This window comes from Cryptomeria japonica, chromosome 4, assembly GCF_030272615.1.
Source record: "Cryptomeria japonica chromosome 4, Sugi_1.0, whole genome shotgun sequence".
In the NCBI taxonomy this organism is placed as follows: domain Eukaryota; kingdom Viridiplantae; phylum Streptophyta; class Pinopsida; order Cupressales; family Cupressaceae; genus Cryptomeria; species Cryptomeria japonica.
Window position 1 is genome coordinate 306,216,648 of NC_081408.1, and position 26,068 is coordinate 306,242,715.

Sequence of the window (26,068 nt, forward strand, 5' to 3'; positions counted from 1 at the left end):
ATTCCTTAATATATCCTATTTATTGAGACCATTTAGGCCTCTGATGTTCCATGATATTACCTTCATTTTGAGATCTAGGGGCAGGACTCCTTGATAGTTCTCTTCCTTCCATCAGCTATGCTTTGTTTACTCTCCTGGTCCCTGTGCCATTTCATGGTTTTGCGTCTTGGTGGGGATCTTGATGCCCCAAAATCTGCCTTGGATCTAGTTCTGGTTTTTACTCCATTAGGACCTCCTGTCTTCTTGGTCTTAATTTTCTTTTCATTTTCTATCGGGTTTTCTTCTTGTTGTTCTGCCTTGGATTCATCATTTTCCCTGGATTCATCTTGTATGTTACTCCAAAGCTTTTCTCTTTTCCGGGGTGAAGTGGTCATATTTACTTCTATGTTTTGGAATAAGGCATTTAAGTTTGCTTGTGGTGATCCAAACTTGTTGCTCCTTCTCATTTCTATTTCCTGTTCCTGAAGCTCTTTCCCTAAACAGGGTTCTTCTTTCTCTGACATGGGTTCATATCATTCCTCATGATGTGAGTCAGTGATATCCTCAATCTCACCATCCTCAAGGGTCTCTGTACTGATTTCATCCTCCTTTTCTTGCAACTGAAGGGCTTCAAAGGTATTACCTATTTTGATCTCAAACTCCTTAGTTTCATTCTTCTTGTTCCCCTTCAAAGTAGGGTCTTTAGTTAAGTCACTGGATTCATTTTCCTGATTTTCTGTAATCAGATTTCCACTTTTTTCTTCTGCCTTATTGCAGACTTTGTTGTTATTTTTTTCTTTCCATACCGGTTTATTAATATTTTTGTCTTTAATCATAGGTCTTTTAGGGTTGCTGGACAAGCCTTAGCCCAGCGACCTGCTTTTTTGCAAGAAAAGCACACAAAAGGGAGAGATTCAAATTCAATGGATTGTTCCCATAACCCAGTTTCGAATTTATATCAATGGTACTTGGGAGATCCATATTTTGTGAAATATTGACGTAGATGCGTGCATACACAAGTCTCTTGTGAGCTGCAGTCATTGGGTCTTTCACAATAAGCTCCCCAAAGGAGTTAGCAATTCCTGAGAAAACATCCTCCACCCAGTATTCCAATGGTAGTCCAGGCATTCTAACCCACACTGGGGCAGATTCAAAAAAGGAATCATTTAGTTCCATGTTAGGGGTCCATTTTCTTAAAGAAAGAGATGATTTACCAAACATCCAGGGGCCTCCACTTAGAAGTGCTTCCAAATCTTCCCCGCATGAAAATGAAAACACAAAAAAAACCCTTGGCAGGCTAGAAACTTCAACATGTCCTTTCATTGTCCATTTTCTTTTAACAAAGGATCTAACATCCTCAATATTAGGTCGAGGTCCGACAAATTTTCCCACCAAAGAGAGAGTCATTAAAGAAATGCTATGATCAATAACCAAATCAGGAACCTCAATTGCAATTTTACCTATTCTATTGTCTGATATATCCTTCACAAAGGGGAGAGAGGATTTACCAGTCAGTTTACCAGAGGCATGTCTAGTGAAGAGGCTATTCCATGGTTTAGGTATTCGCCCCTCCTTGGTAGTACCTAAATTAGCCTGCACCGCCTCGGGGCAAGAATCTTGCATGTTTTTTAAATTTTTCAGGATTGGGAGGAGGGTCCCATGTTCATGGATCCTCATCCTGTCTTCCATCCTCATCATCAGTTGTATGTCCTCGAGTTGCAGTGCATTCAGACCCACAGGACCCAACATTGTTGTTCCCTCCATTTCCCGAATTCAAATTTCTCCCTGCAAACGTTGTTCCCTCCGCTGTTCCCTCCATTTCCCCCTGCTAGTTTTGATATTCTCCGGCCTTGCTATGATGCTATTCTTTAAAGACAACATGTTGATGCAATATTAATATTCACACTAAAAACCTATTTACATTATTTTGCATTTTAAACAATAGATAGAAGTAAATGTTTATTTTCTTTTACTAACATCTATACTTCTACATTTAATTAATTTCATTTATTTATTTTTCTTTACAATATGCTATAAAGGAAGAAATAACTTTCATTTCAAGAAGTAAATACAAATATATAATATCTCAAAAAATATAGAAACATACTTCAAATTTTAATATATTTCTTTCTTGCAAGATCAAAATCTAAATAAAGAGTACATCTTATTTCATGATAAAACATAGTTTAAAGAATAGATTTATTTCATCAAGGTAAACTTTACAAATAGGTAGATACCCAACTTATCCTCTCATTTCTACTAAATGAGGGCTTCCAAAATAAATACATTTTTATTATTTTAACTAAATACAAATAACAATAGGATCAACTCCTATCTTTTCTTTCCTTTCTTTCCCAAGCAAACCTGCAATAAAAAGATTTTAGGTTGTGACCATGGAGGGCTCACCTCCCAACCTAGGCTTACTAGAAGCCACCCCTGAGCTTGGAGAACCAAGACCTAAACAGGATACACACAAGCAATACATAAAAGACAAGACAAATGTCACAACATTCACATTCCCATCCCATGGCTAAACATCATCACAAATATGATTTTTAAATGGGTAAAGGTGGACTAAGTACCTTGAGGAGAAAACTGCAAATAGGAGAAACACATTGTCATTGGAAGGCAACCAAGAACACATCCACAACTTCCAAACTTGTCCCAACCATTCCTTATGACCCCCAAGGCATACAAGATGACAAATCTCCCCTTATGACCCCCAATGCATAAACAATCACTATGCAGCAAGGGTCACAAAAATCCCTTGAGACTAACTCTCTTTCGAAGAGAGCCTCTCACTCTAAGGTTATCAAACAACCCTTCACCCCAAGGCCACTTTACCCTCCCAAGGGTGAGTTTGGCCTTGAAAAATCCCAAAACATAAATATAAAAAACTCAATTAAAACCAAGGGAAGAACACAACATCTTCCTACACAAATAAAAACAACAATGGGAGAAAACAAATGCAAACACACAATCTTTCAAAATTTACAACATAAATAGATAGTGATTCAACCAACCTTGAATTTGCCAAAGGGATGCAAATGATAGTTTGTAGTAGAGCTTCCCAAATCCACAACTTCTTCCTTCTCAAGACTTAACCAAAATTTCCTATACTAAACTTTCAAAAAATTCTCAAGATTCTAAGTCTCCAAAAATGGAGAGTGGGTGATTAGCATCCTAAGTGTCAAACCCTTCCCTAAGAAGGCTCCTCTCAATCTTTCCAACCTCTTGGATAGAGTGTGAGCTCACATTGGTTGGTCTTCCCAACTTCTTATAGGCTTACTAAAACTGACAACTAAAAAAGGTAAGAGAAAGTGGGGAAGAGAAACTGACACATGAAAGGAAGGTTACGGAATCCTCTAGGTTGGATTTTCGTTCATCTTGGGAAAAACAATTTTTGAGGTGTCTAATCAATCACATGGGAGTGGTTACATGCTTAAAAATGCCCCTAAGCCACAGGTATACCATATGGACCCTTGGAAAAGCCCCTAAACTAACCCTAGGAGTCAATTTGACCCCGTAGAAACCCACCTGAGGTTTACCTATGGGTCAAACTTGAGTTGACCACTCCAAAGGCTCTCTACCCAAGACAAATCTGGGACCACACTCAAATATTTGAAAAAGGCATTGGTTGAAACAATTTCCCTCCAAGAGACATCTCATTTTCAACACTTTTTACAACACATGTGTCAAGTGACACAATAAAAATACATTACTTAATTACACATGGAAATTATCTTTTTGGATTAAAAAAATTAATAAATAAAATTTAACACAGATTCAAACATTTACGTTTATGAATAAAACACGATACATACGGGGTGTTGTCTTTCCAAATAGATAATCCCTAGTTTTACAAATGCACAAGGGTCTAGGCTTGATTCTCCGTATTGTTTCCATGATCAGATGGATAGTTTTCCTACACATCTCATTTTACACATCAGTAATTCCCAAACAACCACATATAAATTTAACATATAAAAGAATAAAATTTCAATCACATTGCATACAATTGCCATTATACAAATCAATTTACTATATATTGAATGCAATCCATAGGAAGCAATTCACTTAACGACATTATCATAATCCTCAAAAATTTCAACCATTCATAAGACATGCATCATATTTCTAACATCATAATAAAGTTCTGCAAATCAAAACAAATGACATACACCATATCAATGTTATCCAATCTTGGGATCATATAAAATTCTATATCCATAATGCATAGAAATGATAACAGTTCCAACATAAAAATAACCAAAATGCTAGGATGGGTCGGGGTAGGGCCTCACACCCTCCCCCTCTAGTTATGAACTTCCTCCTAGAGCTCATAAAAAATATGGGGGTACTGAGATCTCATACGTGATGCGTCCTCCCATGATGTTGTAACCACATCATAGTAATCCCACTAGACCCTAACCTGGTCCAACTCTCGACATCAAAGGGCCAACGTCCGACGAGCCAAAATGTGAATGGGCTCCAAAGCTAGCTGTTCGTCTGACTCCACCTAGAAGGCATTCCAATCAAAAATATGAGACATCATATATATACTTCCTCAAAACTGATACATGAAACACATCGTGGATGCGTGACAGGCTAGGTGGCAATGCTAAACGATAGGCAACTGGTCCTATCCTCTCAAGGATCTCAAATGGCCCTACAAAGCAAGGTGTGAGCTTAGAACCCTTTCAGTAATGGATTAGACTCTTATGCAGTCACACTCTCAAGAAGACTTTGTCCCCAACCAAGAAGCTATGATCTATCCTCTTCGCATCTGCATACTTCTTCTGTCTATCCTAGGCCTCTCTAAGATGTTGCCTAATCAAATCCACTTACTGCTCCATATCTTGAACTATCTCAGGACCGATAGCTACTCTATCCTCAATATGGTCCCAACTCAATGGTGTTCTATAAGGCCTGTTGTATAATGCCTGAAAGGGTGGCATCCCCAAAGAAGTGTGATGCCCATTGTTATAGGCAAACTCTACCAAGGGAAGGTACTCTTCCCATCTGGTCTGGTGATCCATGATGTACATGCAGAGCATGTCCTCTAACACCTGGTTATCCCTCTCTATTTGTCCATCCATTTTCAGATGATAGGCTATGCTGAAATTGAGTTTGGTGCCCATTGCTACCTGTAACGCCTTCCAAAAGGAAGAAGTGAAGAGGGAATCCCTATCATAAATAATCTTGCATGAGATGCTATGAAGTCTGACAATGTCCCACAAGAATACCTATGCCACTGTTGGTGTTTTGAAGGTAGCCTGAACTGGTGAGAAGTGGGCCACTTTGGTCAACTTGTCAACTGTCACCAAGATGGCATCATGGCGACGGGATGACATGGGAAGACCAATGATGAAATCCATGGATATAGTATCCCACTTCCACTCTGGTATAGCATGAGACTAGAGCAACCCACCTGGATGGCGGTGCTCTACCTTGACTCTCTGACACTCAAGACATCAGGCTACTAACTCAGCAATAAGTTGTCGCATACTTGGCCAATGATAGAACTATCTCAAGTCTGCATGCATCTTCTTAACTCTGGGATGTGCTGCATAAGGAGCTCTATGAGCCTCCATCACAATGAAATCTCACAACTCTTCAAAAGAAGGTACATAGATGCACCTTCTATGGCATAATAGTCCATCAGACTCTAAGGAATAATCAACATACTTTCCCTCCAGGGTCTCCTAAGATCGCATCACTTGACAAATCTTTAAATACCATCCATCCTTTTGCAACCACTATAATATATGATCTCTCAAATCTGTGCCCATAGACATGGAGTATACCTCATGACGTCTCCTACTCAAGGCATTTGCAACTACGTTTTCTTTCCCCTTGATGTAGTGAACGTCAAAATCATACTCGCATAAAAAATCCATCCATCTCCTCTGGCAAGCATTAAGATTAGGTTGAGTGAATATTTACTATAAGCTCTGATGGTCTGAATGAAGCTCAAAATGATGACCCAAAAGGAAGTGTCTCCACCTCACAAGTGCTTGCATTACTACTGCAAGCTCAAGGTCATGAGTAGGGTAGTTAAGATCATGAGTCTTAAGTTTCCTAGACTCAAATGCTATAGCTCTACCATCCTGCATGAGGATTGCTCCTAAACCCTCTAAGGAAACATCTACACAAACCATGAAGTCAGCTGATGGATCTAGCACTATAAGGATAGGTGCACTAGTAAGTGCCCTTTTCAATTCCTGAAAGGCCCTCTCGCACTTCTCTATCCACTCAAATTTCTTCCTCTTATGCTGGAGAGAAGTAATAAGATGTTCAACTCTAGAGAATCCCTCAACAAAGCATCGGTAATAACCTGCTAGGCCCATGAAGCTCTTGACTTCTGTCACACTAGTTAGCACTAGCCAATCCATAATAGCTCTGATCTTTTATGGGTCAACGAAGATCCCATCACTGGATATAACATGTCCTAGGTATTTGACCTCTGATCTAAAGAAAGCACACTTCGACAAATTGCCGTCTAACTAGTTGTCTCTCAAACACTGCAATACCTATCTCAAGTGCTCCTCATGCTCCTTCTCATTCCGAGAATATATCGATATGTCATCTAGGAACACAATCACAAAATGGTCAAGGAAGGTGTGGAATACCCCATTCATGAGGCTCATGAATACAACTGGAGCATTCGTAAGACCAAATGGAACCACAGTGCACTCATAGTGGCCATACCTAGTGTGAAAAGCGGTCTTGTGGATATTGCTCTCCACTATTCTCAATTGATGGTACTCTAACTTCAGATCTATTTTGGAAAATACTTTGGCACCTTGAAGTTGGTCAAATAAATCATCGATTCTGGGCAAAGAGTATTAGTTCTTGATGGTCACTTTGTTCAACTTTCACTAATCCATACATAACCAAAGGGATTTGTCCTTCTTCTTTACGAATATGAATGGTGCGCCCCAAGGGGATACACTAGGATGAATGTGACCCTTCTCTAGAAGTTCCTCAAGTTGCATCTTGAGCTCATTAAGCTCATTTGTGGTCATCCTATAAGGTGCTCTTGAAACTGGCTCAACTCCTGGTTCAAGGTCTATGTGAAAGTCAATCTCTCTACGGGGTGGCATACCAGGCAGCTCTGAAGGAAAAACATCTGAATATCCTTTAAGGATAGGATGGTCTTCAATAGATGGTTCCTTATCGTCATCTTCCTCTCTATCACTGATGGTGATGGCAAATAACTGGCATCTCTTTCGCATGCTCCACTTAAGCTGCATTTCAGAAATCATATGAAGTGAGATGGGTCTTCGAATCCCATAGATTACTATGGGAGAACCATGATCATCCTCACACTCGATCTTTTTCTAGTGACAATCCATCTTGGCTCTGTGGGTGTATAGCCAATCCATGCCAAGTATGATTCCATAAGATCCAAGTGGTGTAACTCGAAGGTCTACTAAGGTGGTTGCACTACCAATCTAAAGCTAGCATCCCCTAACCTCTAATTCCACTGACACTCTAGCCCCTGAAGCTAACTCCACTTCCCAACTGACATCTTGCCTAGTTTCCACTAGCCCACAATGCTCCACAACCAATGGAGAAATAAAGGAATCTATAGCCCTTGAATCAAACAAGATAGAAACACTGCTACCTCTGATCATACCTGCAATCTCAATAACTGTGGCCTGATGCTCTGCCTGGCTATTGTCAACCACTGCGAAGACTCTACGGGACTTTCCCATATCCCCAACTATAGGCTTTGATGCTTCCATCCGCTGACTATCTGCCATCTGACCCTAAGGACACTCTCTCGCCATGTACCCCATGGCTCCACAAGTGAAACAAGCACCACATGCCTGAAACTGAACACCCTAAGGCCTAGAGTATGACTGCCCGCCTGTTCTGCTCGAACCACTGTACCCACCCTTGGAGGACTGATGAGTCTACACTGGAGGTGTGTAGAGAACCTGTGGTTGTTGATCTCATCTAAGACTCTATGACTACCACTACTTGGGCTTAAAGCCCTGCTAACTCTACGGTGGCCTCTGCCTCTGATTCTGCTATGACTGCTGTGGAGGATGAGGTTTGAAGGACCTTGATGAATGTTTGTCATTACCCTTCCAGTGAGGTTTCTGAAACCCATAAGTCTAAGGTATAGGGTTTTGGTTCTGGAACCAATCCCTCGTGTCCTGAGGTCTACCATGAATCTCCTCTTCTATCAAGGCCTTCTCCATGGCAACCCGGAGGCTTCCTGGAGTGGTCATCCTCATCAATCCTACTATTCCGACATTCAATCCCCTGATAAAACGGTTGATGAGAAGCTTCTCGTCCTTCAGGTAGTCTACATAAGGTAAGAGCTCAAAGAATTTGCTCTCATATTGGGTCACTGAGAGACCCTTCTACTGAAGGTCATGGAACTCATCGATCCTATGCTGCCTGAAGTGCTCTAACAAGTATCTATCCCTGAACCTCTCTGTAAAGATCTCCCAAGTGATGGTGTCTGCAACTATACCACACTTGTACTCCTCCTACCTCCACCATGTGGAAGTCGTTCCTCTCAAAAGGTGAACCGCTACTCATGCCTTTAGATTGCTCTCATAGGGATGCAATGCAAAGCACCTATCCAGACTCAAAAGCCAAGCCTCAGCTTCTACCCCATCGGTAGACCCTCCAAAAGATGGTGGCTGAAGGCGCAAAACCTCCCTGATCTGATCCCCGGGATCACGACGTGCTCTCTCAAAATATAGTGGCACTGCTATTGGAGGTGGTTTGGGTAGATGAACGGACTCAGGCTCATGCTCAACTTAACACTCTAAGGGATTAGTAGGTGGACTCCTACTTCGCTCCCTAACTATTGATCTATGACTCTCAGAATTCTGGTTGTCTACCTGAAGATCTACTGTTGGGAGCCTATCCTGAACTATCCCTATCAGGTTCTGAAGTGCAACTAAGATATCTTGATTTAGATCAATTGGTTGTCTGGGAGGAGCCTCTGGTTTCCTTTCCAGAACTAATTCCTCCCTATCGACATCTTCGCGTGCCATGTGTGCATGTCTATGACCCCTACCGCGCTTGCGAGCTTGTCACATAGTCGGAGGCATCCTTATGAGAAAATAAAATAAAATGAAATAAATAAATAATTTTGGAGAAAATTTAAATAATTTAAATAATTAAAGCGAAACGTAATGGAGAAATGTTCCTAGTGTTGGAAACCTTGCTCTGATACCAAAATGTCATGCCCAAACTTTTGGGCAAAAACACAACAAATAATTTTTTTAAAACATCCTAATAAAACTAATTATGCTAAAATAAAGATGCAACAATTAGGTTTTGTCTTAACTATAGGTTAACTCAGAATATAAATGAGTTGTTTAGTAAAATTAATTTAATTAACTTAACTATGCATGCAATAACAATTTCATGCGGAAGTAATTCTCCAAAAAGTGTCATTATCATTATTATTAATTAATAAATTAATTTAAACAAGTAATCCCTATCTTATTAGCCAAGAGATATGAATAATCTCAAATAATATTTAAATTCTCTAGGAATAATTAAAATAATGCTTGCACTTAAATTTAAATATTCAATTGAGCAAATGAAATCAATGCGATTAGATTCTTCTACTAAAGTTAACTAAAACATTAATAACAATTGCCCTAAATAATTCATTTCCCGAAATGCCAAAATTTAATCTTTTTTTTTTTTGGCAAGGTGGCAATGCCACTTGATATATTTTATTAATAATATATAATTTTTACAATATATTTAAAAGCTGGTTCAAACTAAGCTCCTAGAGAAAACAACCAGCAAGAAAAACTCTGGTCATTGCTCATCAGCATGACTATAGAAGAGAAGCAGTGAACAATCCTCTAGCCAGAGCTAGTTACAAAATAGAGATCAGCAAAGGAGCATGCAGGATCATTTACAAATAGGAGCATGCTAGCTTATTTACAAAATAAGTTCTTGGGATATCTTGAAGGCCCTGCAACAAAGAACTCTTGCAACCAAAATTGACATGCCCCTACACCAAAAAACACCTGCAATATATATATATATATATATATATATATATATATATAGAACTCAGAGAATTTGCAAGAAACACAAGGGTCCAAAACATCACTGACACCAATGACATGAGATCCATGGTCTACCATTATAGACAAATGCCAAAGGAGAAGAGGTGAATGCAGAAAAGCTAGAGTGAAATGAAGCCCAAAATTTTTTATGCCGTAAATGAAAAGAAAGAGGAGATATATCATAAAAAAATTGACAAACCAAAAGAAGCGGTGTATAGAGATAATCATGAAAACAACACCATGCCAAAATTTAAATGGCATATGAAGGACAGATTCCCAATCTGAAAATAAATATCTCCATATTTTGCACCAGAAGAGAGTACCAAACACACGAACAACATCAATAACAACCAACTCATCATTAATGAATGCCAAGTGATGATCGAGTAAAGCAAAGTACCTCAAATCAAAACCAAATGGAATTATGAAAAGAAATACCTCACCAAGAGGAGACAATATCAACTCGTATAAACGAGCAATCATATAATAAGAAAGATTAAATACTCGACTCTCTACAAGCTATACTTAATAGGTTTGGGAAGCTCATCAAATCACACCCCAATCGAGAGGAATTAATAACAGTTTTATCACAACCCATATTAGTGAGGCAATCAGCCAATGCATTACCTTCACAATAAACATGAGAGATGATGAGGTGCTCAAACATATCAAGAAGAATCCATATTTGTTCAAGAATACATCGAAAATGCCAATTATCAGCTTTTCTTGCCTTGCAAGTATTAATGACAATAGCTGAATCACCTTCAATATGAAGGTATTTGAAATTGAAATCCTTAGCCATAACAAGACCTTCTAAAAGAGCACAAGCCTCAGCCATATTATTTGTGCCAAAAGAAATTGGCATAGCTTTTAATGCTAATAAAAAACCCAAATGATCATGAAAAGCTATCCCTATTCCTGAATCACTAAGATTTCCATGGGAGGATCCATCAAAATTCAATTTACAAAAAAGGGCATTAGAAGGTTGCCATTTTATGGAATTTCTGTCTATAGGTGTTTTCCAAATCCTTGGAAAGACAAGTGATACAAGAATAATGATACTTTTCCAAGAAGAGATCATAAAATTGTCCCAAGAAGAGAACTCTGAATTCATATTAAAATATTTCTGAACATGAGCATTAACTTGCTCAATAATACTTCTTTCCAAAATCCCATGAACAACCGATAAATCCGATGAGTCACATCTAAAAATGAGCTTGTTTCTTTCCCACCAAATGACCCATATGACTGAAGAGGGAATTATAAACCACAAACAAGCAAATAGAGAAGATGAATACAAAATTGGCCAAGACTGAAATATGTCCCATAAAGATAAAGGTAAAGGGAATGAAAGAGATAAATTTTGGAGGACAAAATGCCAACAACTACTCGCAAACTCACAATGAATAAAAAGATGATTGACATCTTCAAGAGCTTTACCATATAAGACACAAGAAAAGGAGGCTGCAATATTAAATTTGACTAAACGGTCACTAGTCAAAATTCTATTTTGCAGCACGAGCCAGGAAAAAACACCAGCTTTAGGTAATACTGAATTATTCCAACAGAACAAAAAGGCATGATGAGGAGCATTTTGATTGGCCATTTGTTGAATAACAAAATATCCTTCTTTAACAGAGTAGTTTCCTGATTTATAAGGGCACCAAATAAGTTGATATTTGATGTTAGAAAGGAAAGCCACTCGGTCTTGCAAAACAGATTTAAAATTTTGAATTTCCTACAAGGACAATGGAAGAGTAGAGGGATCCTTCCATGAGACCTTGTGAGAAAATAGATCAACACTCTCTACATAATCAACCAATCTAACTCCCCATGATTGAGAAAGTCAACTAAAACAAAAGCAAGAGAATAATGCTGCGAAAGAGGGGGAAAGCCATTCCAGGAGTCTTTCCAAAAAAGAATATCCTCCCCCGAATGGACCTGCCAAGAGAGAAAATTAGAGACCACTTCCCTACATGAGATCATAAAGTTCCAAATAGCAGACCCTTGTGGAGGATTAGAAATTGTGAAGATCCTAGTAGGATTCTGGGAATGCAAATACTTAGCATGCATAATTTGGCACCACAAAGATTGGGGCTTAGTATACATAGACCAAACTAGTTTGCCCCCAAAAGCCCTATTTCTTTTAGATAATTCCTAAATCCCAACACCACCAACTTGCTTGGAAAGAGACATCCTAGTCAAAGAAATTAGTGGAATCTTTTTATCTTTTGTCATGTTATTTTTCCAAAGAAAAGATCGAATAATCTTTTCAATTTGGGAGATGACTGATCTGGGAGCTTGAAGAACTAAGATATAGCAATTAGGAATGGCACATAGGACTATTTTAATGAGAATTATCCTACCTGAAAGAGACAACCACCAAGCCTTCCAAGCACAACTACGAGATTTAAGTCCCTCAATAACCAAATTCCAAAATGAAGACTTAGCAAATCCCATAAAGAAAGGAATCCCCAAATAGGTAGAAGGAAGAGAGTCTACTGGGAAACCTAAGATATTCACAAGTCTATCAGCCACCAACTGAGGAGTATTAAAAATGAAGGTCTTGGATTTATGGGGGCTAATCTGTTGGCCAGATCCAGTAGTATAAGTATCCAAAATAAATTTAATATGAGTAGCCTCTTGAATAGAAGAAGACCCAAATAAAAGTGTATCATTGGCAAAAAGGTTACGAGTGATTGAAATATCAGAGTTAGGAATTGACACCCCTTGCCAAAAGCCCAGATCCCTTTGCTTAATAACCAATCGACTAAAAGCTTCTACCATAATGATAAATAAGAAAGGAGATAAAGGATCTCCTTGTCTAACACCCTGGGTTGAAGAAAAGTATCTAGAGGGAGCTCCATTAATGATGATAGAAAATGAAGTAGTAGAAATACAACTCTTGATCCATTTACACTAGCTTTCAGAGAAACCAAATTTTCTCAAAACTTTGAGCAAAAAAGCCCAGCAAACTTTATCATAAGCCTTCATCATATCAAGTTTGACCACAAAAGTTGGGATATTGGACAAATTTATGGAATATAAAGTTTCATGAGCAACAATTGCTCCCTCATGAGTTTCTCGACCCGAAACAAAACCTCCTTGTTGAGGAGAGATGATATGAGGAAGGAGAATTTTAAGTCTTAAATAAATAGCCTTGGTGAAGATTTTGTAAATAGAGTTGCACAATGAAATGGGTCTAAATTCAGCAAAAGTTTGGGGATCCTTCGATTTCGGGATAAGGGCAATATAAGTGATGTTAAATTTTTTAAGGATATACCCACCCTTTCTAGACTCTTCCAAAGCCATTAATAAGTCAAAACCAATAAAATCCCAACATTTCTGAATTTTTTTTTTATTTCTTACAGCTATTAAAATACCAAATTTAATGTTGACTAATATAATCCCCTATGGGGTAAATATTTACAATAGTCTTTTATTAATTTCCATTAATAAATTTTCTAAAAGGAATTTAACCTAAACGTTCACATATATATATATATATATATATATATATATTAAAGCATAGAATTGATTGATTTAAAATAAATGACAAAATAAAACTATAAACCCCTTTAAAATAAAACATTTATCCACATAACTAAAATTACCTATGAGGTTACCCTTTTCAAATTTGAAAAGCGTTTCCCCCTTTTTTATTTTATTTAAACATTAAAAACTCCATGAAACCTAACTAGGGTTTCTTTATTTTTAAAAATCTATTAATAAACCTCTAAACCCTTTTTATTTTTACTTTTTACTTTACCCTAACCCGAAATTCGAGTAAGGGTTTTATATCACATATTTCATTTTGAAAAGACTTGACTCATTGTGTGCTATGCAGGTTGTTTTGATAATGGCGAAGGAGGGTTTTAACGGCGATGAACTAAGAAAAGGCGGGTGATGTTGGTGGTGGGTGCCACCTGCAGTGGCACCGAGGGCCACCACTGTGGGTCACGGTGCCGTGGGCGCCCTTGTGGGCCTCGGCCCACAATGGCACCTCGGCACCTCTATGGGTCGTAGCCCACAGAGGGCCCAAGCCACCCCGAGGTAGGCCCATATGGAGCTTGTTGGTATTTTGGTATGGTTTTGTCATTGATGTCAACACCTACTAACACTTATCAACTCTGGCACTTTGGAGAATCAGCAACATTCATTGGAAAGCAAGCGACTTATGCACAGTCACCGGTATATGGTACACCGATAGGATATAATGTTCACTGACACTTGGAATGGCATGGAAAACACCTGGTTATGTCAAAGACACAGTTTGGACACTTTGTCTTGGAGATTTGTTCATTTGCATATTTTCTTTTATCGGCAAATAGTTCCAGGTTATACACCAACAGGTTTATCTTTTCCAGATGAGCACGACACACTATGGAGATGTCTTATTATTGTTGTAAATGCATCAAGCCGACATGTTGAATCAGTTATTGCATCGAACATTGTTTTATTTGTAAATTGATTTTATTGTAATATCCTTTAGAGTTGACCTACTAAAATTGGTCTTAGTTATTATATAAATGTAAGATCTTATTTGTAAGATTAGTGTGCAATGCGAAAGTGAAATTGTGTGAAGGTATATGTGAGAATAAGCAAAGCTATACACACAGACATCATTTGAAGGTTGAAGGAGGGTTTTTGTGAAGACAATCAGAACTACATTGGTACTGAATCTAGCATAGAAAGATGATAATTTGAGCAGTACATTCTTATTGGATTTAACTATCCAATTGTAGTCAGTGTGACTCTTATTTCTGTTTGAGTAGTGAGCTCTAGGCGCTTGGCCTTTCTGCATGTGCAGACCCCATTTGTATACACATGCTATCTGTAGTAGTATCATCTGATTGTGGGTAAGGTTTCCCACTGTGGTTTTTCCCCTTATAGGGTTTCCACATACAAACTTTGGTGTTATGTGTTGTGGATGTTATTGCCTTTCTATTTTATGCATTAATCTTTGCCGGTACTATAATTAACTGATAAAACTATCTACCGGCATAAAAAATTGGTTTACCAGTATTAATCATTAAAGTTGGTTAAGTTGTTTTTGGTTTGAATTTATTAGACAACTGATTCATCCCCTCCTCTCAGTTGTCTCCAGGACCTAACAATTGGTATCAGAGCCTAGTCCTCTTTTTGCAAAATTTTAACAGCTTGAGGAGATCCAATGTCTACTAACTATTTCAAGAAGGACAGTCTTAAACTTGATGGAACCAACTATGGAATATGGAAGATCAGAATGGACACACATCTGAATTGCACTGGAAAGGACATCTAGGATGTTACAAAGAATGGCTATAGAACTCCTACAACTAGTCAGCCTAATCCACCAAACTTGGCTAAAGATGAAGAAAATGATTGCAAAGCAAGAGAAGCACTTTTGAGTGCATTACAAGATCAACAAATCATGGGATTATCAGATAGATCAACTGCTAAAGCTATTTGGGATCATTTGGAAACACTGAATGAGGGAGATTCCACAGTCAAAATTGTAAAACTTGAAAGCTTCGGGGTTAGGTATGAAAATCTGAAAAATGGAAGAAGATGACAGGATTTATGCTTTATGGAAAGAGTTAATGAAATTGTTTTGGGTATTAAATGTTGTGGAGGAACCTTAAGTGAAGATGAAATTGTTTCAAAAGTTTTAAGAGGATTGCCACCGGCATATAAAATGAAGTTTACCGCTATAAATGAGTTAAGAACAATGCCTAATACATTAGTAACTAGGGATATATTGATTGGAAAACTTTCGGCCTTTGAAATTGAGGAATTTGGTCCCATTGCTACTATAAAGACAGATTTAGCTTTTAAGGCATCAACATCATCTGCACCATCATTTGACAAGTCTGATTGGAAAGCCTTTTATGCAAGCAAGAGAGAAAATGAAGAACTTGAAGTACTTGAAGCACTATTTGCAAGGAAAATGCCTAAAGGTTCAGTTGGAAGTAAGTATGAAGGTAAAGCAAATGCTTTAACTGTAATAATATTGGTCATATGGCTTCTAGATTCCCTGATAGACATGCTAGACTAAGAGAAGAAGCTAGGAGAACATACAAGCCTAACCCTGAATATCAGAGATATAGATTTAAGAAAAATAAAGATAAATCTTGTTATCTTGCTGACGAAGGAGTCGCCGATGATTTTGATGAAGATCTGACATACAATGGATAAGTTTTTGTTGCTATAACAGAAGATCAATCGACACCTACTATTCAACTAGTAGGGTAGGCCTTGGCAGCTAAATTTGAAGTTAAGGATGAATGGATCATTGATTTAGGATGCTCACATCATATGACTGGTGATAAAAACAAATTCTTGAACTTTCAGGAATATAATGGAGGCTTAGTGAGATTTGGAGATGATAAAGCTTGTTTGATAAAAGTTAAAGGTACAATATCTCTTGATGGTAAGCATAATACTGACAATGTTTACTATGTGGAATGTTTAAAGCATAATCTTTTGAATTTTGGTCAATTAGTTGAGAAAGGATTTCAGTTACAATTCAAAAATGGAAATTGCAAAATCATGAATAGAACTGGTTTGGAAATTGCAACTAATAATCAAACTAGAGGTAACATCTTTCATTTGAATAATAGTGAAAAGACATGCTTGATTATATTGATGAAAGTTGGCTATGACATAAGAGACTTTGTCATGTAAATTTTGATTTCATGGTAAAAATCAGTACTACTAAGGCAGTTAGAGATTTACCTAAAATTGTCAAACCTCACAATACAGTATGTAACGAATGTCAATTTGGAAAACAAGTTAGAGATACTTTTAAAAGTATTCCAGAAAAATCAAATAATTCTCTTGACTTAATTCATACTGATTTATGTGGTCTAGCTAGAACTAAAAGTTTGCAAGGTGATAGATATTTTATTCTAATCATTGATGACTATTCTAGAATGTGTTGGGTTACTTTTCTCAGAGAAAAATCAGAAGCACTTGGAAAGTTCAAACTGTTCAAAGCAATGGTAGAGAATGAAACTGGTAAGAAAATCAAATGTCTGAGATTAGATCAAGGAGGATAATTTACATTTAAGGAATTTCATGCATTCTGTAAAGTGAATGGAATCAAAAGACAGCTATCAGTACCTTAGACACCACAGCCGAATGGAGTTGTAGAGAGGAAAAATAGAATTATTTTGGATGTAGCTAGAAGTATGTTATCAGAAGAAAATCTACCACATGTGTATTGGAGAGAGGCAGTAAGCACAACGGTCTAGACATTCAACAAAGTTCACATCAAAGGAGAAACTGGTAAGACCCCTCATGAACTATGGTTTGGTATTACACCTACTCTTAAATATTTCAGAATATTTGGAAGCAAATGCTATATTAGAAGAGATGAGTATATTGGAAAATTTGATCCTAGAAGTGATGAAGGAATATTTCTTGGTTATTCATCTAAGAGCAAGGCATATAGATGTTTTAACAAGAGATTTCAGAAAATTGTTGAGAGTACAAATGTGAAGATTGATGAACAATTCAGAAGAACTTCAAGGTATATAGACTCTGAACTGGCAACAAAGATTCTAACAAATGAACCTACATTCAACCCACCAGTATAGAATGAAGATCCAGTTACACTGGTATCATCTAAAAATTCCACAGTAACTGAGGAACAACAACAAACGAAGACACCCCAGTATGTAAGACTGAATCACTTTGAAGATCAAATAATTGGGAACAAATATAGAGATATGACAAGAGGAATACTGGCAAATGAAGAGGTATGTCTTATTTCTCAAATTGAACCATCATCAATTAATGAGGCATGTGAAGATAAACACTGGATTAAAGCTATGGAAGAGGAACTAGAACAAATTGAGAAAAACAACACATGGACATTAGTTCCCCGGCCTAAAGACAAAAATGTGATTGGAACAAAATAGGTATTTAGAAATAAACTTAATGAAGATGGTAAGGTAATCAAGAATAAAGAAAGACTAGTGTGTAAGGGATATTCTCAAAAAGTAGGAATTGATTATAATGAAACCTTTGCACTGGTAGCTAGAATTGAGGCAGTCAGATTATTCTTGGCTTTTGCAGCACACAAGAACTACAAAGTATATCAAATGGATATTAAATATGCATTTCTGAATGGAGATCTTGAAAAAGAAGTTTACATTGAACAACCTGATGGATTTTCTTTGACAGATAACAAAGATATGGTTTGTAGGTTAAGGAAAGCTTTGTATGGGTTGAAACAAGCTCCAAGAGCTTGGTATGCAAGATTGGTTTTTCTAAAGGTAATGCTGACAACAATTTATATTACAAAGTGACTAATGATGACATCTAGGTTATAGAAGTTTTTGTTGATGATATAATCTTTGGAGGAGAAGATGGACTATGTAAAGACTTTTCTATTGAAATGCAGCAAGAATTCAAAATGTCTATGATTGGAGAAATAATGTTCTTTTTAGGATTGCAGATTTCATAGACTGATAAAGGTATATTCTTGAGTCAATCCAAGTACTTGAAGGAGTTATTAAAGAAATTTGGGATGGAGAACTCTAAACCGGTAAGCACACCGATGACTACAAATGACAAATTATCACTAAGCGATGAATCTATACTTGTTAATCTGACTAGGTACAAATCTATGATAGGAGGTTTACTGTATTTGACACAAGCAAGACCTGATATCATGAATGCAGTCGGTATTGTTTCAAGATTTTAGAGTAATCCTAGAGAAAATCATGAATCGGTAGTAAAAAGGATTTTTCGGTACTTACAAGGCACTACAAATCTTGGACTATGGTATCCTAGAGATGAAAACTTTGAATTATATACATACATAGATGCAAATTGGGCAGGAGATGTGGATGATAGAAAAAGCACCACTGGAGAAGTATTTTTTCTTAGCAACAAATTAATTTCTTGGCTGAGTAAGAAACAAAGTTGTACATCTTTATCAACAATCGAGTCAGAATATGTTGCAGCAACAACTAACTGTACACAAGTACTATGGCTTAAACAAATGTTGAAGGATATAAAGGTAAAATGCAAGGAACCTATTACTATCTATTGTGATAACACTGCAGCAATTGATATATCTAAGAGTCTAATATTACATTCTAAAACCAAACATGTTTCTATCAAACTGAGTTTTCTAACTGAAAATGTTGAAGCAAAGAAATTAAACTGGTTTATGTGAATACTAAAGAACAAATTATAGATATTTTCACAAAACCTCTTCCTAAGGAGACTTTTGAATATCTTAGAGAATAGCTTAGGGTCATACCCCCATCGGTAGAGACTTAGATAGTTGATGATAATCATCAACCGACAGAATTGACTGTGAAATCTTTTATTCCGGCTTTGATGAGAAAGCTACTTCTTAGGAGGAGTAGTTGGTATACTGAATTGGTTGGTATTTTGTATTTACATCTGGTTTTGTATTGACTTTGTCATTTGATGTCAAAGGGGGAGAGATTAGTATGGAAAAACACAAGAAAAACTCATGTCACTCCCAGGGGGAGAGATTGGTATGGAAAAACACAAGAAAAACTCATGTCACTCCCAGGGGGAGAGATTGTTACTTTGGGGAGATTGTGAGATTGTTGGTTTTTGGTATTTGGCATTTCTATTTTGGCACTTTGATGGTTTTTCCATCTTGTGTTGCCATCAATGCCAAAGGGGGAGATTGTTGGTATTTTGGTATGGTTTTGTCATTGATGTCAACACCTACTAACACTTATCAACTCTGGCACTTTGGAGAATCAGCAACATTCACCGGCAAGTAAGTGACTTATGCATAGTCACCGGTATATGGTACACCGGCAAGATATAATGTTCACTAACACTTGGAATGGCATGGAAAATACCTAGTTATGTCGAAGACACAGTTTGGACACTTTGTCTTGGAGATTTGTTCATTGGCATATTCATATTTGCATATTTGCTTTTACCGATAAATAGGTCTAGGTTATACACCGGCAGGTTTATCTTTTCCAGATGAGCACGACATGCTATGGAGATGTCTTATTATTATTGTAAATGCATCAAGCTAACATGTTGAATCGGTTATTGGATCGGACATTGTTTTATTTGTAAATTGATTTTATTGTAATATCTTTTAGAGCCGACCTACTAAAATTGGTCTTAGGTTATGATATAAATGTAAGATCTTATTTGTAAGATCAGTGTGGAATGCGAAAGTGAAATTGTGTGAAGGTATATGCGAGAATAAGCAGAGCTATACACACAAACATCATTTCAAGGTTGAAGGAGGGTTTTTGTGAAGACAATCAGAACTACACCAGTACTGAATCCAGCATAGAAAGATGCTAATTTGAGCAGTAAATTCTTATTGGATTTAACCATCCAATTGTAGTTAGTGTGACTCCTATTTGTGCTTGAGCAGTGAGCTCTAGGCGCTTGGCCTTTCTGCATGTGCAAACCCCATTTGTATACACATACTATCTGCAGTAGTATCATCTGATTGTGGGTAAGGTTTCCCACCGTGGTTTTTCCCCTTACAGAGTTTCCATATACAAACTTTGGTGTTATGTGTTGTGGATGTTATTGTCTTTCTATTTTATGCATTAATCTTTGTCGGTACTATAATTAATTGATAAAACTGTTTATCAGCATAAAACACTGGTTTACCGATATTAATCATTAAAGTTGGTTAAGTTATTTTTTGTTTGAATTCATTAGACAACTGATTCACCCCCCCCTCTCAGTTGTCTCTGGGACCTAACAGAGCTTCGGCTCCAGGGCTCAAGGAAGGGGTTTCCCCTATATATATATATATATATATATATATATATATATATATATATATATATATATATATATATATATATATATATATATATATATATATATATATATATATATATATATATATATATATATATATATATATATATATATATGTTCATATATTTTATATATGCAGGAATAATATAATGACTATAAAAAATAATTAAATAAACCAACAACATTAATATCTAAATATTTCTTTTGCAATAGATTTAAAGTATATAAATCTATATATGCACATATTTGATTTTATAATATAAAGGCATTTAAAACTAACTCTTTTTAAAAAAAATATATATGAATATCCATATTTCTCTTTTATGTTTACATCTATATTTTTTTTAAAGCATTAAGCAGATTATTTTAAAATAATAGATTTGAATAAATGCATTTCTTTCTCTTCAAAATGCATTATAGTTAACTTTAGAGTTAAATAAATTTATCTAGATTTATTTTCTGCATTTTCAAAAGGGAAAAATAGCAGAAATTAATTTATTACTGCAACAACTAAAAATGTCTAAAATCGTTTAATCCAAAGAAAACAGGTTGATGCAATATAAATATTCACACTAAAAACCTATTTACATTATTTTGCATTTTAAACAATAGATAGAAGTAAATGTTTATTTTCTTTTACTAACATCTATACTTCTACATTAAATTTATTTCCTTTTTTTTTTTTACAATATGCTATAAAGGAAGAAATAAATTTCATTTCAAGAAGTAAATACAAATAAATAATATTTCAAAAACTTTAGAAACATACTTCAAATTTTAATATATTTCTTTCTTGCAAGATCAAAATCTAAATAAAGGATACGTCTTATTTCATGATAAAACACAGTTTAAAGAATACATTTATTTCATCAAGGTAAACTTTACAAATATGTAGATACCCAACTTAGCCTCTCATTTCTACTAAATGAGGGCTTCCAAAATAAATACATTTTTCTTATTCTAACTAAATACAATTAACAATAGGATCAACTCCTAGCTTTTCTTTCATTCCTCTCCCAAGCAAACCTACAATAAAAAGCTTTTAGGTTGTGACCATGGAGGGCTCACCTCCCAACCTAGGCTTACTAGAAGCCACCCCCAAGCTTGGAGAACCAAGACCTAAATGGGATACACACAAGCAATGCATAAACAATCACTATGCAACAAGGGTCACAAAAATCCCTTGAGAATCACTCTCTTCCAAAGAGAGCCTCTCGCTCTAAGACTGCCAAACAACCCTTCACCCCAAGGCCACTCTACCCTCCCAAGGGTGACTTTGGCCTTGAAAAATCCCAAAACATAAATATAAAAACTCAACCAAAACCAAGGGAAGAACACAACATCTTCCTACACAAATAAAAACAACAATGGGAGAAAACAAATACAAACATACAATCTTTCAAAATTTCCAACATACATAGATAGTTATTCAACCAACCTTGAATCTGCCAAAGGGATGCAAATGATAGTTTGTAGTAGAGCTGCCCAAATCCACAACTTCTTCCTTCTCAAGACTTAACCAAAATTTCCTATACTAAACTTTCGAAAACTTCTCAAGATTCTAAGTCTCCAAAAATGGAGAGTGGGTGATTACAATCCTAAGTCTCAAACCCTTCCCTAAGAAGGCTCCTCTCACTCTTTCCAACCTCTTGGATAGAGTGTGAGCTCAGATTGGTTGGTCTTCCCAAACTCTTACAGGCTTACTAAAACTAGCAATTGAAAAAGGTAAGAGAAAGTGGGGAAGAAAAACTAACACATGAAAGGAAGGTTATCTAACCTAGGTGGAATCCTCCAAGTTGGATTTTCGCTCATCTTGGGAAAACCAAAATTTGAGGTGTCTAATCAGTCACATGGGAGTGGTTACATGCTTAAAAATGCCCCTAACCCATAGGTATACTATGTGGACCCTTGGAAAAGCCCCTAAACTAACCCTAGGAGTCAATTTGACCCCTTAGAAACCCACCTGAAGTTTGCCTACGGCTCAAACTTGAGTTGACCACTCCAAAGGCTCTCTACCTAAGACAAATCTGGGACCACACTCAAATATTTGAAAAAGGCATTGGTTGAAACAATTTTCCTCCAAGAGACATGTCATTTTCAACACACTTTACAACACGTGTCAAGTGACACAATAAAAATACGTTACTTAATTACACATGGAAATTGTCTCTTTTTGGACTAAACAAATTAATAAATATAATTTAACACACATTCAAACATTTACATTTACGAATAAAACCTGATACATGCATGGTGTTGTCTTTCTAAATAAACAACCCCTGGTTTTACAAATGCACAAGGGTCTAGGCTTGATTCTCCATATTGTTTCCATGGTCACATGGATAGTTTTCTTGCACATCTCATTTTACACATCAGTAATTCCCAAATAACCACATATAAATTTAACATATAAAATAATACAATTTCAATCACACTGCATACAATTGCCATCATACAAATCAATTTACCATATATCCAATGCAATCCATAGGAATCAATTCACTTAATGACATTATCATAATCCTCATAAATTTCAACCATTCATAAGACATGCATCATATTTCTAACATCATAATAAAGTTCTGCAAATCAAAATAAATGACATACACCATATCAATGTTATCTAATCTTGGAATCATATAAAATTCTATATCCATAATGCATAGAAACGAAGCATCAATAATAGTTCCAACATGAAAATAACTGAAATGCTAGGACGGATCAGGGTAGGGCCTCATAGATGCAAGATTATTGTGAACCGAGGATGCTCTTGCATCAACTTTCCATCATACTTATCGATACCATTAGGAAATCTCTAGGAAATCAATGCTTTAAGCTCATCAAGTTCTCTTTCTTTCTCTGCTATCTCTCTTCTTTCTTTTTCATATCTTGATATCTTGCACTCATCAAGATCATATTTCTACTTACCGAATATAGATATCGATGCTTTGAATGTTGTCTTAGACTTGCCAAGTGATTCTCCAAATCCGCTCAGCTCAAATGCAACAAGTTTTCCAACCAACACATCTCTTGTTACTGTAGTTACACTTCAGATCTCATCAATAGTGGCAACCTTATGTTTATAAGAAGGAGGCAAAGATCTTAGCACCTTAGCAACAATCTCATCTTCTTCAATTTTTCCACCAGTAGATCTGATACCAAGGACAAGCTCATTAACATTATCCATGCATGAATGTATGTTCTCATCATCCCTCATCTTTAATGTCTCATACTTTCCTTTTAAACTCTACAACTTAGAAAATTTCACTTGACTATCACCTTCATACAAGGTTTCAAGCTTCATCCAGATCTCATGTGTGGCCTAAAGTTCCATAACATTTGTCATTTCAGAATCAATCAAGGAACTGATCAATTCTTCCTTCACTCTAATATTATATCAGGCTTCCTTAACCTCATCAGGAGTGGATGGTCCATTTTGAGGAACAACATAGGCATTCTTAGTAATCTTCCAATAATCTTCTTCAAGATATTTCAAATGCACCTCCATCCATCTCTTCCACAAAGTATAGTTGCTTCCATCAAACCTTAGACTATCCTTCTTGAAAAGAATACCTTGAGCTGCCATCCTAGATATCAAGTGATTAAGATTCTACTAGAGGATCTAACTCTGATACCAATTGTTAGTAGCAATCAAGAAAGAATACTGAGAGTGGGGGATGAATCAGTCTTCATTGGATCTCAACAAATTAAAATAAAAAACATAAACTGATAAACTACAACAATAACAAATTAACAAATTAACAACACAACACACAACACCAAGATTTTGACCTGGAAAACCTGGTTAAGGGAAAAACCATGGTGCGAACCTACCCATAGTAAGATAATACTCTGCAGTAGTATGTGAAAATATTATAATGGAGAGTGCACATGCATTCAAGCACACTGTCTAGGGCTCTTTTCTCAAAGATATTTGCCCGAAAGGATACAACTCTCAGGTAAGTCTCACTGACTTACAAAATGATTCAGACTACAATACAGAAGGAATGAACTACAATAATACCATCTACAAATGCCTGATGATAGTTTTGGTTAAGCACAGTTGTCTTCCCTACAACACCAATCTCACCACAACACTTCATTGAATGATATATACATGTTCGCACATTCATCTCTCTCTAATAATATAGACATAATACCGACACCTAAATTACATAAGCATCTCACTTATATATACAGATCATAAACCTTGATAACAAGGTTGGCTAAACCCTCAACCCTCAACTCACAATTTCAAAAATTACATCACACGATACAAAGATCGACCAGAAGACCAATATTATAATTTAAATTACATAGCATGGACCTAATTCAAATTCCCAAATGATTACATTCACCAAAAATCCCACCAAGATCAACCACAACATGCTACACCACCAAAAATACTGCATAACACAAATATCATCACCAGTTTATAAAAATCACCAAAAACTCGCACAATGATCAATATGGATTGCCAAAAAAATAGGACATGATTAGGAAACACCATCAAGCACATTAGAATCATCTGTAACAGTTGCACCATTACTTCTTTTCAAATCTTCATTGATCAACGTCTCAAAGTTGAAGAACACAACCAACCAACAACTGTCACGAGGAAAGATAAATTCCGGAGCACCAAATCACAAACCATCTGAATTGAAGATACACAAGATCATGCCAAACAATAATCCAAAGTTTCAACACAAGATCTAATCACATTGGAATATACTGGAGGAAATACCAGATTTTGCAAAACAGTGATCAACAAAACCAGACTACAAAACTGGATCAATAACTTTTCCCAAACTCATCGGAATAACTCACAAGAATATGTTGACATCAATGACAAAAACATATCCTAGCAGCAACAATGAACAACCAAATCTAACAATCTCCCCAATAATCGAACAATTGTGTAAAGAGAGTTTTTGTGTTTGTTATTGATGGATGTTGCCATCAATGACAAAGAGGGAGATTGTTGTAAATGTGTTATTGATGATTATGATTGGTTGTCATTGATGTCAACATAATGGTTGTCATTAGCATCAACATGTGTTCTTGGTGATCTGGAAGATGTGTCCCTAAAATCTCTATTGTTCCAAAATATGTGTTTCAATATTAGTTGAGTTGATGGTGATTCAAATATTTTTAATTATCAAATATGGGGTTGATTGATTGTATTCATGTATATCCTGATTCCATTCATATTTGTGTTATATTGGGAAATGGTTTTTGGGTCTAGATTA